Source organism: Vicia villosa, linkage group LG5, assembly GCF_029867415.1.
Source record: "Vicia villosa cultivar HV-30 ecotype Madison, WI linkage group LG5, Vvil1.0, whole genome shotgun sequence".
NCBI lineage: Eukaryota > Viridiplantae > Streptophyta > Magnoliopsida > Fabales > Fabaceae > Vicia > Vicia villosa.
Window position 1 is genome coordinate 140,864,475 of NC_081184.1, and position 15,417 is coordinate 140,879,891.

Here is a 15,417-nt window from a genome sequence, read left to right on the forward strand (position 1 = left end):
TAATGACTTGCAGCTTCCAATATGAGGAGACCGATCCAAGGTGTGAAACTAATGACTTGCAGCTTCCAATATGAGGAGACCGATCCAAGGTGTGAAACTATCTGCAACAATTCAACCTGCAGCTTACATAAACAAGCCGCAACAGCATTACACCAGAAGAATTGAGAAAAAAGCAGCAACAAGAAAATCTACAAATAAACACACATCCATCCAAAGAAAAATTCAAGAAAAGGTGGTGCAGCAAATATATTAAAACAGTTCCAAATCACGCACTAAATAAAACCAGTCCCAATTCACATTCAAAACAGCCCTGCAGCAAACTAAACAGTAGCAACCCTGTACACTTCAAAATCTCTAATCACTATTTATAGCTAACTCTAACCTTCATTTCACTCCAATTCTAACCGATCATTTTTCTAACTAACCTAACCGACATACATAACAAACTTTCCCACAAATAACTAACAGTCCCAGCTGTCCTCATAACTAACATTCCTAAACCTTTCAAAAACCATGTTCAAATTAACTATCACCAATACCTGCAGCCTGCAACAGTAGTAAGACAGAGCCATTCGGTCCAATCCAAATTCTGAGTGCTGCGTAACATTCAAGTTATCACGGTTCGGTGTTCACGCGTTTATTTTACATTCAGACCTGCATCATTAAACCTTGAGTCAATACAAAACTCAGACACGTTCTCCACCAAGATACAGAATAAAAACAATATATCCACACCAATTAATTCATAGCCATTTCCCATCCAAATTAAACCTACTGCCAGCTCACCAACTAACAGAATCGTCAACACCTTGTAACTACCAAAATCTCTCCACTCTCTTCATATAACTAACTTTCAAACCTACAGATAACTAACATAACCCAATTCCTAATCTCCAACTAATTTCTAACTATCATGACAGAAAACCCAACCTCCTAACTGATTTTCACTAACTGTCAAACCCTCTAACTAACTTCACATACCCACATAACCAACTTTTCTAACCACCTGTAACAACTTTCAACAAAACCTATAACAGAATAACCACCATCTTGCAACTAACCTAACTGTCAAAACAGAATGCTAACAAAACCCCAACTGATTCCTAACAGACCTGTAACAGAAAAAAACCAGCAGAGAAAAGAAGCAATAGAATAACAGAAGAGTAACTAACCTCTCTTCCATCAACCTATATGACATAGCTTCTTCATCTCTGAGCTTTCTCTCTCGTTGATCATAACCTTCACTTCACCATTGTTCCACCATCTTCAATTCTCCCTCTCCCTTCAGTCTTCATCACCTCTGCAATCTCTCCCTTCAATCAATCTTCAATCACAAATCCTCTCCCTACATCTTCATCTTCATCGCAACAACATCACAGATAGAAAACAGAAAAACAGGGAGAGATAAAAAAATATCAGAAGAGGAAGGATATCAGAACAGAAAAGGAGGATGGAAAAGGAAGGGAACTCACCTCTATAACGAATCTAACAAAACTTGATCATCTTCATCATCGTACAACGCGCATCACAACATATCTTCATCAATCTCCTTCACCGAACAACATCATCTTCAATTCAACTCATCATCTTCTTCAGAGCCAAGGCAACAACGAATCTTTATAATCTTCATCAATTCACCATATGCAATAGGCAATATCGCAACGCGCCTTCGACTCGCAATTCGTCCATTCAATACAAAGCTTCGACAATCCGTGAGACGCTCCACAATCCCATCGCCTTCATCTTCATCACTAATCTGCAACGCTCCTCACGCGGTGAATCAATTCATAACCTCCTTCAACCTTCACTGGTCCGAGTTCATCATCAATCTTCATCTACACTTAGCACCATCAACAACACGGTCTCAGAATAAGACTCAATCGGGGAAGATGAGAAAGGTATTGAGAACCGAAGAGAGGTCGAGAAGTGATGGTGACCGGACGGTGCGGTATGTTTGATTGGAGAGGAAGGATTCTCCGTCGCGCCGTTGGCCGGAGTTTTGATCGGAGAAGGTGAAGTTTGTCGTCATAGTCGCCGCTGAGTGAGAGGAGGGATCTTGAAGCAAGGACTTAGCGCCGTTCATGGTGGTGCGGGAAGATTCACGGTGGAGTACGGAGTAGCTCCGGCGCCGCTTGTGCATTCGTTCGCGAGAAAGAAGAAGAAAAAGCTCAAAGGTCACAACAACAAACCCTAAATCCCCTTCTTTTAGTTAATTTAATTTAATTTTAATTCCATTTTTTTTTTAATAAAAATCTGAAAACAATAATAATTGGATCACTGAAACTCCCTTGGGCTCGCTATGTGCACCCCCTTGCTATAGGCCCATACGCGCTAACACATAAATCCAGTTCATGCTAACATTACTAACACACCCCCTTTCTAGACAGATTTTGGTTTTATTCAGAAATTGTTTTTTCTCTAATTTTGATTCATAATCCAGTTTCCCTTCGAATAAAAAATAAATAAAAATGTGTTTTAGATCCCTTAATGTGTGTACATAATTGTGATATTTTTTGTATATTTTTAGAAATTGTTTTACCATCTTCAATAAATCATTTACTTTAGTATGTTCATGTTTCTTTCGGTTTTGATAGATCCCGCAAAATGATTTCGTTTAACACCTTAGGATCAGAATTTAATCACCATTTTTTGTATGGTTACTGTAGACTAATCCATGATAATGTGTATAAAAAATGAATTCCTAATTCTTTGTTTTGATTGGTATTTGGCTAATGTTGTTCGACTCGATTAACATGCGTTTTAATAGATGTTTGTGACGTTTGTGCTCTCAAATTGAAATGCATTCATGCAATAATGTTGATTCCCTTTTGTACATATAATTAGGGATGTCTAGAGGTCCTAAAACCTGGAATTAAAAATTTTAGATCATGTTTTCCTATTTTACTTGATTTTCCTTTATCACATGTAAATAACTTGTTTTTGGTTGACGATTGCACCGTAACTTGTACAAATGACCCGTAATTTTGTGTGGAACTTCTTGGCATGACTTTGTGGTTGTTTAGGCATCTAGTATAGGCTATTTGCTACTGACTTGTACCATTTGATTGCATGTTTCTAACTTCATTCACAATTTGAAACCGTTTAGCTAGTATTAACCTAGTGTTGTCTAGTTTTGGTTAGAGTTTTGTATTGCTTCATGCTAATTGACTAATATAGATTAACATAGGATATTAGAACTAAATGAATGAGTTTGCTACTGACTTCAAGCTTAGCTCATGTGTTCACTTGTTTTTTTTTTGATTAATTGATGTTTGTCCGCTAATTGGTAAGTAACGACGCATGCGATACTTTGGTAACTTCTTGTGGATATTTTTGTATGATACCGTGACGCTTTTGTATTTGATTTGGGACATTCAATCCCTTGCTTTGCTACTGACTTGGAGCTTCTCTCTCTCATTTCCATGCTTAGCTTCTCATTCCTTGCTTTAATGTTGCTTACTCCTTACTATTGCTTGCCATGTTCCCTTAGACTCTTCCTTCTTTGTTAAGAGGAATTGAGATAGGATAGGTATCCTTGACCTTAGGGCCTTTAGTAGATTAGAATAACTTAGATTAGAATTTAGGATTAGCTCCCTATTGCATTCTTTTTCTTTTCAACTCTTTAAAACATTAATAAAAGGAAGATGCGAATCACATTAAGCAAGTGATAGAGAAATGAGTGGGATTCATTCCCTAATCTATTTCTCAATCGCTTAGTGGCATAGAAACGAGTGGGATTCATTCCCTAATCTGTTTCTCGGTCGCTACTTAATGGGAGAGAAACGAGTGGGATTCATTCCCTAATCTGTTTCTCAAACATTAATTAATGGGAGAGAAATGAGTGAGATTCATTCTCTAATCTGTTTCTCAAACATTACATAATGGGATGGAAGCGAGTAGGATTCATTCCCTAATCTGCTTCTCGATCATTATACATTTTATGTGATTCGGATCGCGAAGTAAATTCCCTTAAAAAATACACAACCAAAAACACCTTAAAACATCTAACAATGGTTCAGACTAAAGCAAAGTAGAGAAAGTGGTGAGTGGCCCGGTATTGGGAACTGTTCATCACTCATCTATCCTAAAAGACACAAACCAAACATTTCTTTTTTCTTTTGCCTCGTTGGCACCTAAGGGCAATGTCATTTCCGTTCGTACGCATCGTAGGCGATCCCTTATGCAAGAACGTGAACGTTGACTCCGCCCAATTAAAAAACACAAAAACAAACAGAAAATCTTTAGCCGAGCTACGGTAACTCTGATTCCTGAAAAGGATACGTAGGCAGCGGGGTAGGGCCCGTGCGAGTACAATTCTTTATTTTCCCTACATTTTGCATTCAGTCGCATTTAGACATAGACATAGTACACACCCTTTAGATAGAAACAAACATAGGTGGATACCATCGAGTACGATGGGCGTGAGGGGTGCTAGTACCTTCCCCTCGCGTAACCGACTCCCGTACCTTGATTCTCTGGTCGCAAGACCCTGTTCCTTCCTTTGTAGGTTGTCTGGTATTCCTTTCCCTTATGGGATAAATATATTGGTGGCGACTCTGTTCATTTTTTCGCGAGCGTGCGACAGCTGGCGACTCTGCTGGGGATGTTGCTAGACCTGTTGCTGGTCCATCCTTAGTGAGTCGATCCTAGCCTGCGTTTGTTTGTTTATTTACTGGGTGTTTATTTGTTTTTATGTCTATACCTTGTATATATGTTTGCATGTTTACTTTTCTGCTTGCATATCATGTTTATTTCTGTTTGCACATCATGCATATGGATTATATTCTGTGTTCCTTGGGGTCTTCTGTTCTATTTTGCAGGTTGGGTGGGATGTTTTATGAGGTAAAAGGCCCAATACCCAGGCCAGAGTGACACATAGGATACCTAGGATAGAGTGGATAGTCATGACGCCAACAGAATGTCAGGTTCTGTTGATTGCGATCATGAGACCCACGACCAGTCGAGGTTCAAATGAGATACCGTTGTTGGCATGTATTTGCGACAATGATGGTGTTTCAGGAGAACTGATAACGCTGGAAGCCATTGACCTACCTTGACCTAGATTCACCTGTGAGTGGGGTGGGATATACATGACAGGTACCGTTGGTGACTATTCTGTTCTGTTGGTTACTATTGGTTTTCTTGGTATTCAAAAAGGTGTCGGACCTTTGATCTCATGACATTTGACATGTATCAGTTATTCAGAGGATTGTACGGTGGTTACTAAGATTATATGGACCGTTGATCCCATGCCTTTGCATTGCATAACATCATTGCTTTGTCCACTCCATTTATGAAAGATCCTAAAGTCTATTTCCAAAAAAAAAAGGAGAAAAAGAAAAAGGAAATAGAAAAGCAAAAAAGAAAAGAAAAGATATTCTATAAAAAAAAAAGAAGCTTTGATTCAAAAAAAGAAAAATGAAAGTGTGTGAAAAGACTTTAGGATCTCTCATAAATGAAACATGCATTCATACTATCATGCATTTCATGGTCCTACCAGAAGCTTGTGGGGGCCTTTTCTACTCAGACTTTGACATCAACAAGACGATTGGCTTCTTACCGCTATGTGCTCAAAAGTTAACATTGGAACAACTCTGTGGGCTTTTTACTGAGATAAGAACAAAAATGGGAGCTAACATGAAACAATGTATGGAGGTTATTCAAGCCTTTTCTCTTTGACAAGAAGAATTGAGACAAGTTCCTCAGAGGCCAAATGCAAATGTTAATCTCACCCATGAGGAGGTCTTATGTATCAGAATGTTTGAAGCATAGTTGAGATTCCTATCACTCTTAAGGAGGAAACACATTATGAGAACAATTCGATCATTGAAGTCTTCAAGTTTCCGATTATTGAGATTGACAAAAGGTTCGACCTCTTGGAGAAAAGATTGAAAGCCATAAAAAGTCGTGACGCCACTGATTCAGATGTTGTTGGTTTGTGCCTGATGCCTGATATCAAGAAACGCAAGGATCATCCACTCTCACTCCTAATGATGGATATTGAAGCTAAATTGGTAATCATCTCCTGTACATGTGTGGAAGTTGCTTGGGGCTCCCGCACGAGGGATAAGCAAGACGTACTCTTATCTTGAGCATTGCGCCATTTGCATTGCTCGAATCCCTAAAAGCATTACAAATTCCTATGCGACTTCGTCAGAATCTTCTTCCGTGTGGTAATCAAGAATGTTCTTCATAAGGCTTCTCATCCTCAAGGTTCTACTTCGTATCTCGGTTGCCTTTTCTCATGATTTCCCTCTCAGTAGCCCTTGCTTGTTAACAGGGAGAAAAATAATGTGAGAAACAAATTGATGTGATTTTATTGCCTTGTGCCCAGTTGCTTCCTCGTTTGTCAGAATTTCAATTGGTTAACATTCGTGTTTTGGGTCTTCTTCACCACAAGTAGCTCTCTTGAGTTTGATGACCATACCAGATTCTTTCCATTTATGAAGGCGAATAATTCTTCAACATCGGTGCTTGGGGCTCCCGCACGAGGGATAAGCAAGACGTACTCTTATCTTGAGTATTGCATCACTCGCATTGCTCGAATCCCTAAAGCAAGGCAAAAAGTTTACGACTCATAGATGACTTTGTTGGAGTTCTCTTTTGGAGTAATCTGAAGTGTTTGGAAGGAACTGCAAAAAGTATTCAAGATCAATAAGTCCAGACGGAGCCAAGTCTCCTCAACAATGGCATTCATCTAGTTTCTTTATTGCATTCTCATTTGTAACATTTCATTGTTTGTTTAAGCATTGCTAGCATGTAAAAGCTTGTTAATTTTTGAATGAAAATCATAATACATTGTTTATGTTTGTCTTGAAGTAATCCATTCGTTATCACTCATAAAATGTTTTGGCATTACGATACCAACTTCACTAATTGCTTGCTTATGCAAAAAGCTGAGGGAGAGTGATGAAAAATAAAAATGCAAAGTCTCTAATCATGTGTTTTTGAATAAAAACCCTACTGAGGATGTACAGGCATTATTTCAAATCCCCAAACACCGGAGATATAAGGGAGATAGACCCTCGTTAACCCCTTTGAGCCTTGAAGAAGGAGTTTCTTTTCTAATCATAAAAAACCCTTATTTTAACCTTGGGGCAGGGTAGTGTTCATTTAACTTGATCGAGTGTTCAAAACTCACCAAAAGGGTATGCATCTAAGGATACAACAATGGTTATCCTTCAAAAGGTTGAGGAATGTCAAAACCGCAATGATTATCCTTATCCTGTCAAGAGATCAAGAGATGACGATACCACAATGGTTATCCCTCATCAATCAGAGAATGAGGCAGTCACAATATTTCAAACAAATCGAGAGCAGCGCGATATCACACGACTTGTTCAAAAAAAAGGAGAATAAAAAAAAAAAGAGAGCCCGCTAAGTCAATAACATGAAAATAAGCGACTTAGGCAAAAGTTAGGGCATCCCGCTGGACTCCAAAATAAAATTCAAGAGAATTTGTCCAGGCAAAAGTTAGGGAAAGCAGAAGCGAAAAACAAGGATTACAAAAAAAATCCTTATCAAAGGAACAAAGTCGCGTGATGATCAATCAGAAGAACTAGAAAGTGAGTGACTGCCATGTCCAAAAAACCTCATTGATTCCTCAACCATTTCAAATTCCTTGTGAGGGATGAACACTCGTGTCGAGTTAACTGAACATAGGAATGGAGAACATCGCGAAGGGGGTGGGTACAAATAATTTTGAGCCTAAAATCCTTTGTTTTCTGAAAACCGTGAACCTGGCCAAGTTACAACCCTTAAAAGTCCTAATTGAAGTAGGGTTTATTTTGAAAGCACACTCCGATGAGATATCGTTTAACTGACTCCTAATGAAGCGAGACTCATATCCATGTTGGTATCGTATGCCTGCTTTATCTTTCATGTGCGAAAATTCGAGGTTGTGTCAACTAGTGACCCATTCACGAGAGGTCGCAACCTCATTTCAATAAAAAAAAGGGTTTCTTTAAACTTCAAGGCTAACCTAGGCTTTGCATTAGAATCATCATTCTTATAATTAACATTCTTTTGCATACAAAATATGTGCCTAACATCAAGGAAATTACCATGATGAGAATCAGTAAGTAACTCGATCGTGTCAAAGTACAAGAGACTTGAGAACTCCGAAGAGGAAAAGCTAATCATATCAAATGTTGACCATCAAGGGGCAGTTCCTCTAAAAAAACTCCGTTGGGCATGAACACTTAATGCTTTCTTTGATTACCTTGAGGGGAAGAGTTTGAAGACTCCGTTGAGTGTGGTAAAGTTGTTCCCATGTTTGTTTGGTATCAAAACAAGGAAAGCTTGAGGATTCTAGTAAGATGTACCTAATCAGGGGCAATTAAGTCGAGGTTTGACCTCTCAAATTCAGCATATCTGGGGCAATCATGTCAATAAATCTCTTCGAGCCTTGATCAATCTGGGGCAATCAAGTCGAGGAATCTCTCTTGAGTTCAACCAATCTGGGGCAGTTACGTCGAGATTCGACAAATCTCTCCAAGGATCCTTTGGGGCAAATCCCTCCATAAGTCACGAAGCTTGGGGCACAATTCTGAGTTTTGTCGCTCCATGACCATAGGAGTTTATTTCTCCTAGAAGTTTGGTCTCTCCCCAAGCACAGGAGTTTATTTCTCCTGAGAGTTGTTCCATTTCTCCAACCTGGTGCCCTTATTTGGATGATCCCCAACACGGTGAATCGAGGGAATCTCCTCAAGCTAAAAATCCTCCAAGCATTGGCACATGGTGAGGAGTCAGAAATCATTCTTCAAGTCAAAGAAAAGGGCATCTTACAAATCAAAGTCCAATATCTATTGGCACCTCCACATGGTCCTTAACACTAAGGGGATTCTCCCTGGTGTTTACCTCACTAATGCCTTTATTTGGCACTCTGCATATAGTATTCATTGCATATAACATTGCATCCTCAAAAGCGTAGCATATCCATCAAAATGGAGCATTACGCCATAAAAAATCCAAACATGCATACAAAGCATAAGCCAGATAATGCAAATCATCCCTCAATCAAGACAATGATACATCCCCACAAAAAGATTGTCCTTACAAACTCCAATTGATATCTGCTATTCCATTACAAATCTCCTCCATCCACGGTGCCGATACTTGGTTTTACCAATCCCCAATCCCCAGTCTAAGTGCTTTCAATAATTTTCTTGTGGATCGTAGGTCCGTTGACCTTATCCCCATCTTTTCATTTCTTGTGGATCATAGGTCCGTTGACCTTATCCTCATCTTTTCATTCTTGTGGATCGTAGGTCCGTTGACCTTATCCTCATCCTTTTCATTCTTGTGGATCGTAGGTCCGTTGACCTTATCCTCATTCTTTGCCAATTCTTGTGGATCGTAGGTCCGTTGACCTTATCCTCATCCTTTTCATTCTTGTGGATCGTAGGTCCGTTGACCTTATCCTCATTCTTTGCCAATTCTTGTGGATCGTAGGTCCGTTGACCTTATCCTCATCTTTTTCATTTCTTGTGGATCGTAGGTCCGTTGACCTTATCCTCATCTTTTTCATTCTTGTGGATCGTAGGTCCGTTGACCTTATCCTCATCTTTGCCAATTCTTGTGGATCGTAGGTCCGTTGACTTTATCCTCATCTTTTTCATTTCTTGGGGATCGTAGGTCCGTTGACCTTATCCTCATTTTTTCATTTCTTGTGGATCGTAGGTCCGTTGACCTTATCCTCATCTTTTTCATTTCTTGTGGATCGTAGGTCCGTTGACCTTATCCTCATTTTTTCATTTCTTGTGGATCGTAGGTCCGTTGACCTTATCCTCATCCTTTTTCATTCTTGTGGATCGTAGATCCTATCATCCCATCGAACCCGTATTGTCCAATCACAGTTTCATACAACAATCATTTCCATTGAGAACCTTGTATTGGCACCTTGGCTACGTTACAAGCTATCACCATTCAAATCCAGTTATTCGCTGTATATTTCTCCACCAGAAAAACAAAAATTTCTCTTTCCCCAGCAGATATCAAAATAAAAATAAGGATAACACTTACACCATCTTCTCTCTAGGACAAATTTCTGGTACTTTGATATTTAATCTCCTTCTACCTCGAATGTTCGAAAGGCTAGCGCCAATCTCACCTTCAGGTTTAAGAAGATTAAATAGGGGCAGCTGTCATACCCCAAATTTGTCCTACCCCTTATTTCTAACTGGCTTAAGCTTCGCATTCATAGGCATACCTTCATTAAGTCATTAACAAAACATGCATCATTAAACAATAATTTGAGACATGGGATCAGAGGTCTCCTAGCAGATTAGGGTTTTAATGGTATGCATCTCTCCAGATAAGTTTGTTTCAACGGGTTGTTCTGTGATTGAATTATGCAATTAAGGTTGCGGATCATGGATATTATGGATTTCCTCTTCATTAAATTTCAAAGTTATTCTTCATCCATATTCATCAAATTCAATGAGTAAGGGTTTATTTCCCTATTTTTGTGATGATTCAAAGGATACCGCTCATCAGTGGAATTACAAGCCATTGACATTGGGGTCATTCAAGAATTTGAAGAGGTATAATGTGTGACCATCGTGAAGACTTCCATGTAGTCTTCATCTTACTTTAATGCTACTAGATCCAAAAGTGCAAGAATGAGAATATTTGGAGTTTGAATTCAAAACAAATTTAAGGAAAAGATAAATTCAATTCTATTTGAAAAACGGGTCCAGCACATGATTCATCATAAAAGCCATCTCATCACAAGCCAATTACAAAGGAGAGTCTTTGTTTTCATTCATAAATTTAGAAGGGTGCAAATTAACAAAGGCTTCATCATTCTCTCAAATTGTATTCATCATTTTCAAACAATTCAAGGTTTACTTCATCAAAACCCATATTCATTCATCATTCAAGTAACTTCAACGTTCATCATAAAACCAATTGTCCATACATGCACATATGTCCCAAAAGTCTGTTGCGTTTGCAATACAAATTCATTACAAAAAATCCATATTCCTATTACACAATCCATATTACATTCATTCAAATACCGTTTCAAAGTCCATTTCAAAGAAAATTCCAAGATTTAACTACAAAAGAATTACAAAGAAAAAGGAGCCTCAGTTCATCTTCATTTTTCTATATACTTCAAGATTTCCAATTTCCAAATCCCTTCAACAAAACTTTCAGTGGGCGCACTTGCCGCATCAATTCCACAGATTAATGACTTGCAGCTTCCAATATGAGGAGACCGATCCAAGGTGTGAAACTAATGACTTGCAGCTTCCAATATGAGGAGACCGATCCAAGGTGTGAAACTATCTGCAACAATTCAACCTGCAGCTTACATAAACAAGCCGCAACAGCATTACACCAGAAGAATTGAGAAAAAAGCAGCAACAAGAAAATCTACAAATAAACACACATCCATCCAAAGAAAAATTCAAGAAAAGGTGGTGCAGCAAATATATTAAAACAGTTCCAAATCACGCACTAAATAAAACCAGTCCCAATTCACATTCAAAACAGCCCTGCAGCAAACTAAACAGTAGCAACCCTGTACACTTCAAAATCTCTAATCACTATTTATAGCTAACTCTAACCTTCATTTCACTCCAATTCTAACCGATCATTTTTCTAACTAACCTAACCGACATACATAACAAACTTTCCCACAAATAACTAACAGTCCCAGCTGTCCTCATAACTAACATTCCTAAACCTTTCAAAAACCATGTTCAAATTAACTATCACCAATACCTGCAGCCTGCAACAGTAGTAAGACAGAGCCATTCGGTCCAATCCAAATTCTGAGTGCTGCGTAACATTCAAGTTATCACGGTTCGGTGTTCACGCGTTTATTTTACATTCAGACCTGCATCATTAAACCTTGAGTCAATACAAAACTCAGACACGTTCTCCACCAAGATACAGAATAAAAACAATATATCCACACCAATTAATTCATAGCCATTTCCCATCCAAATTAAACCTACTGCCAGCTCACCAACTAACAGAATCGTCAACACCTTGTAACTACCAAAATCTCTCCACTCTCTTCATATAACTAACTTTCAAACCTACAGATAACTAACATAACCCAATTCCTAATCTCCAACTAATTTCTAACTATCATGACAGAAAACCCAACCTCCTAACTGATTTTCACTAACTGTCAAACCCTCTAACTAACTTCACATACCCACATAACCAACTTTTCTAACCACCTGTAACAACTTTCAACAAAACCTATAACAGAATAACCACCATCTTGCAACTAACCTAACTGTCAAAACAGAATGCTAACAAAACCCCAACTGATTCCTAACAGACCTGTAACAGAAAAAACCAGCAGAGAAAAGAAGCAATAGAATAACAGAAGAGTAACTAACCTCTCTTCCATCAACCTATATGACATAGCTTCTTCATCTCTGAGCTTTCTCTCTCGTTGATCATAACCTTCACTTCACCATTGTTCCACCATCTTCAATTCTCCCTCTCCCTTCAGTCTTCATCACCTCTGCAATCTCTCCCTTCAATCAATCTTCAATCACAAATCCTCTCCCTACATCTTCATCTTCATCGCAACAACATCACAGATAGAAAACAGAAAAACAGGGAGAGATAAAAAAATATCAGAAGAGGAAGGATATCAGAACAGAAAAGGAGGATGGAAAAGGAAGGGAACTCACCTCTATAACGAATCTAACAAAACTTGATCATCTTCATCATCGTACAACGCGCATCACAACATATCTTCATCAATCTCCTTCACCGAACAACATCATCTTCAATTCAACTCATCATCTTCTTCAGAGCCAAGGCAACAACGAATCTTTATAATCTTCATCAATTCACCATATGCAATAGGCAATATCGCAACGCGCCTTCGACTCGCAATTCGTCCATTCAATACAAAGCTTCGACAATCCGCGAGACGCTCCACAATCCCATCGCCTTCATCTTCATCACTAATCTGCAACGCTCCTCACGCGGTGAATCAATTCATAACCTCCTTCAACCTTCACTGGTCCGAGTTCATCATCAATCTTCATCTACACTTAGCACCATCAACAACACGGTCTCAGAATAAGACTCAATCGGGGAAGATGAGAAAGGTATTGAGAACCGAAGAGAGGTCGAGAAGTGATGGTGACCGGACGGTGCGGTATGTTTGATTGGAGAGGAAGGATTCTCCGTCGCGCCGTTGGCCGGAGTTTTGATCGGAGAAGGTGAAGTTTGTCGTCATAGTCGCCGCTGAGTGAGAGGAGGGATCTTGAAGCAAGGACTTAGCGCCGTTCATGGTGGTGCGGGAAGATTCACGGTGGAGTACGGAGTAGCTCCGGCGCCGCTTGTGCATTCGTTCGCGAGAAAGAAGAAGAAAAAGCTCAAAGGTCACAACAACAAACCCTAAATCCCCTTCTTTTAGTTAATTTAATTTAATTTTAATTCCATTTTTTTTTTTAATAAAAATCTGAAAACAATAATAATTGGATCACTGAAACTCCCTTGGGCTCGCTATGTGCACCCCCTTGCTATAGGCCCATACGCGCTAACACATAAATCCAGTTCATGCTAACATTACTAACACACCCCCTTTCTAGACAGATTTTGGTTTTATTCAGAAATTGTTTTTTCTCTAATTTTGATTCATAATCCAGTTTCCCTTCGAATAAAAAATAAATAAAAATGTGTTTTAGATCCCTTAATGTGTGTACATAATTGTGATATTTTTTGTATATTTTTAGAAATTGTTTTACCATCTTCAATAAATCATTTACTTTAGTATGTTCATGTTTCTTTCGGTTTTGATAGATCCCGCAAAATGATTTCGTTTAACACCTTAGGATCAGAATTTAATCACCATTTTTTGTATGGTTACTGTAGACTAATCCATGATAATGTGTATAAAAAATGAATTCCTAATTCTTTGTTTTGATTGGTATTTGGCTAATGTTGTTCGACTCGATTAACATGCGTTTTAATAGATGTTTGTGACGTTTGTGCTCTCAAATTGAAATGCATTCATGCAATAATGTTGATTCCCTTTTGTACATATAATTAGGGATGTCTAGAGGTCCTAAAACCTGGAATTAAAAATTTTAGATCATGTTTTCCTATTTTACTTGATTTTCCTTTATCACATGTAAATAACTTGTTTTTGGTTGACGATTGCACCGTAACTTGTACAAATGACCCGTAATTTTGTGTGGAACTTCTTGGCATGACTTTGTGGTTGTTTAGGCATCTAGTATAGGCTATTTGCTACTGACTTGTACCATTTGATTGCATGTTTCTAACTTCATTCACAATTTGAAACCGTTTAGCTAGTATTAACCTAGTGTTGTCTAGTTTTGGTTAGAGTTTTGTATTGCTTCATGCTAATTGACTAATATAGATTAACATAGGATATTAGAACTAAATGAATGAGTTTGCTACTGACTTCAAGCTTAGCTCATGTGTTCACTTGTTTTTTTTTTGATTAATTGATGTTTGTCCGCTAATTGGTAAGTAACGACGCATGCGATACTTTGGTAACTTCTTGTGGATATTTTTGTATGATACCGTGACGCTTTTGTATTTGATTTGGGACATTCAATCCCTTGCTTTGCTACTGACTTGGAGCTTCTCTCTCTCATTTCCATGCTTAGCTTCTCATTCCTTGCTTTAATGTTGCTTACTCCTTACTATTGCTTGCCATGTTCCCTTAGACTCTTCCTTCTTTGTTAAGAGGAATTGAGATAGGATAGGTATCCTTGACCTTAGGGCCTTTAGTAGATTAGAATAACTTAGATTAGAATTTAGGATTAGCTCCCTATTGCATTCTTTTTCTTTTCAACTCTTTAAAACATTAATAAAAGGAAGATGCGAATCACATTAAGCAAGTGATAGAGAAATGAGTGGGATTCATTCCCTAATCTATTTCTCAATCGCTTAGTGGCATAGAAACGAGTGGGATTCATTCCCTAATCTGTTTCTCGGTCGCTACTTAATGGGAGAGAAACGAGTGGGATTCATTCCCTAATCTGTTTCTCAAACATTAATTAATGGGAGAGAAATGAGTGAGATTCATTCTCTAATCTGTTTCTCAAACATTACATAATGGGATGGAAGCGAGTAGGATTCATTCCCTAATCTGCTTCTCGATCATTATACATTTTATGTGATTCGGATCGCGAAGTAAATTCCCTTAAAAAATACACAACCAAAAACACCTTAAAACATCTAACAATGGTTCAGACTAAAGCAAAGTAGAGAAAGTGGTGAGTGGCCCGGTATTGGGAACTGTTCATCACTCATCTATCCTAAAAGACACAAACCAAACATTTCTTTTTTCTTTTGCCTCGTTGGCACCTAAGGGCAATGTCATTTCCGTTCGTACGCATCGTAGGCGATCCCTTATGCAAGAACGTGAACGTTGACTCCGCCCAATTAAAAAACACAAAA

General features: G+C 38.5%; 2 long non-coding RNA genes across 2 annotated transcripts; both read right to left on the reverse strand.

The window, feature by feature from the left end:
• Positions 1–6: 6 nt before the first annotated feature.
• Positions 7–2,144, reverse strand: LOC131602796 (uncharacterized). The gene is made up of 4 exons (XR_009284142.1): positions 1,473–2,144; positions 1,173–1,357; positions 540–654; positions 7–116 (listed from the first exon to the last, which is right to left on the reverse strand). It is a non-coding gene; the product is annotated as an uncharacterized LOC131602796 (long non-coding RNA).
• An 8,727-nt stretch (positions 2,145–10,871) lies between these two features.
• Positions 10,872–13,331, reverse strand: LOC131607574 (uncharacterized). Its single transcript, XR_009285343.1, has 4 exons — positions 12,663–13,331; positions 12,363–12,547; positions 11,731–11,845; positions 10,872–11,307 (listed from the first exon to the last, which is right to left on the reverse strand). It is a non-coding gene; the product is annotated as an uncharacterized LOC131607574 (long non-coding RNA).
• Positions 13,332–15,417: the final 2,086 nt, after the last annotated feature.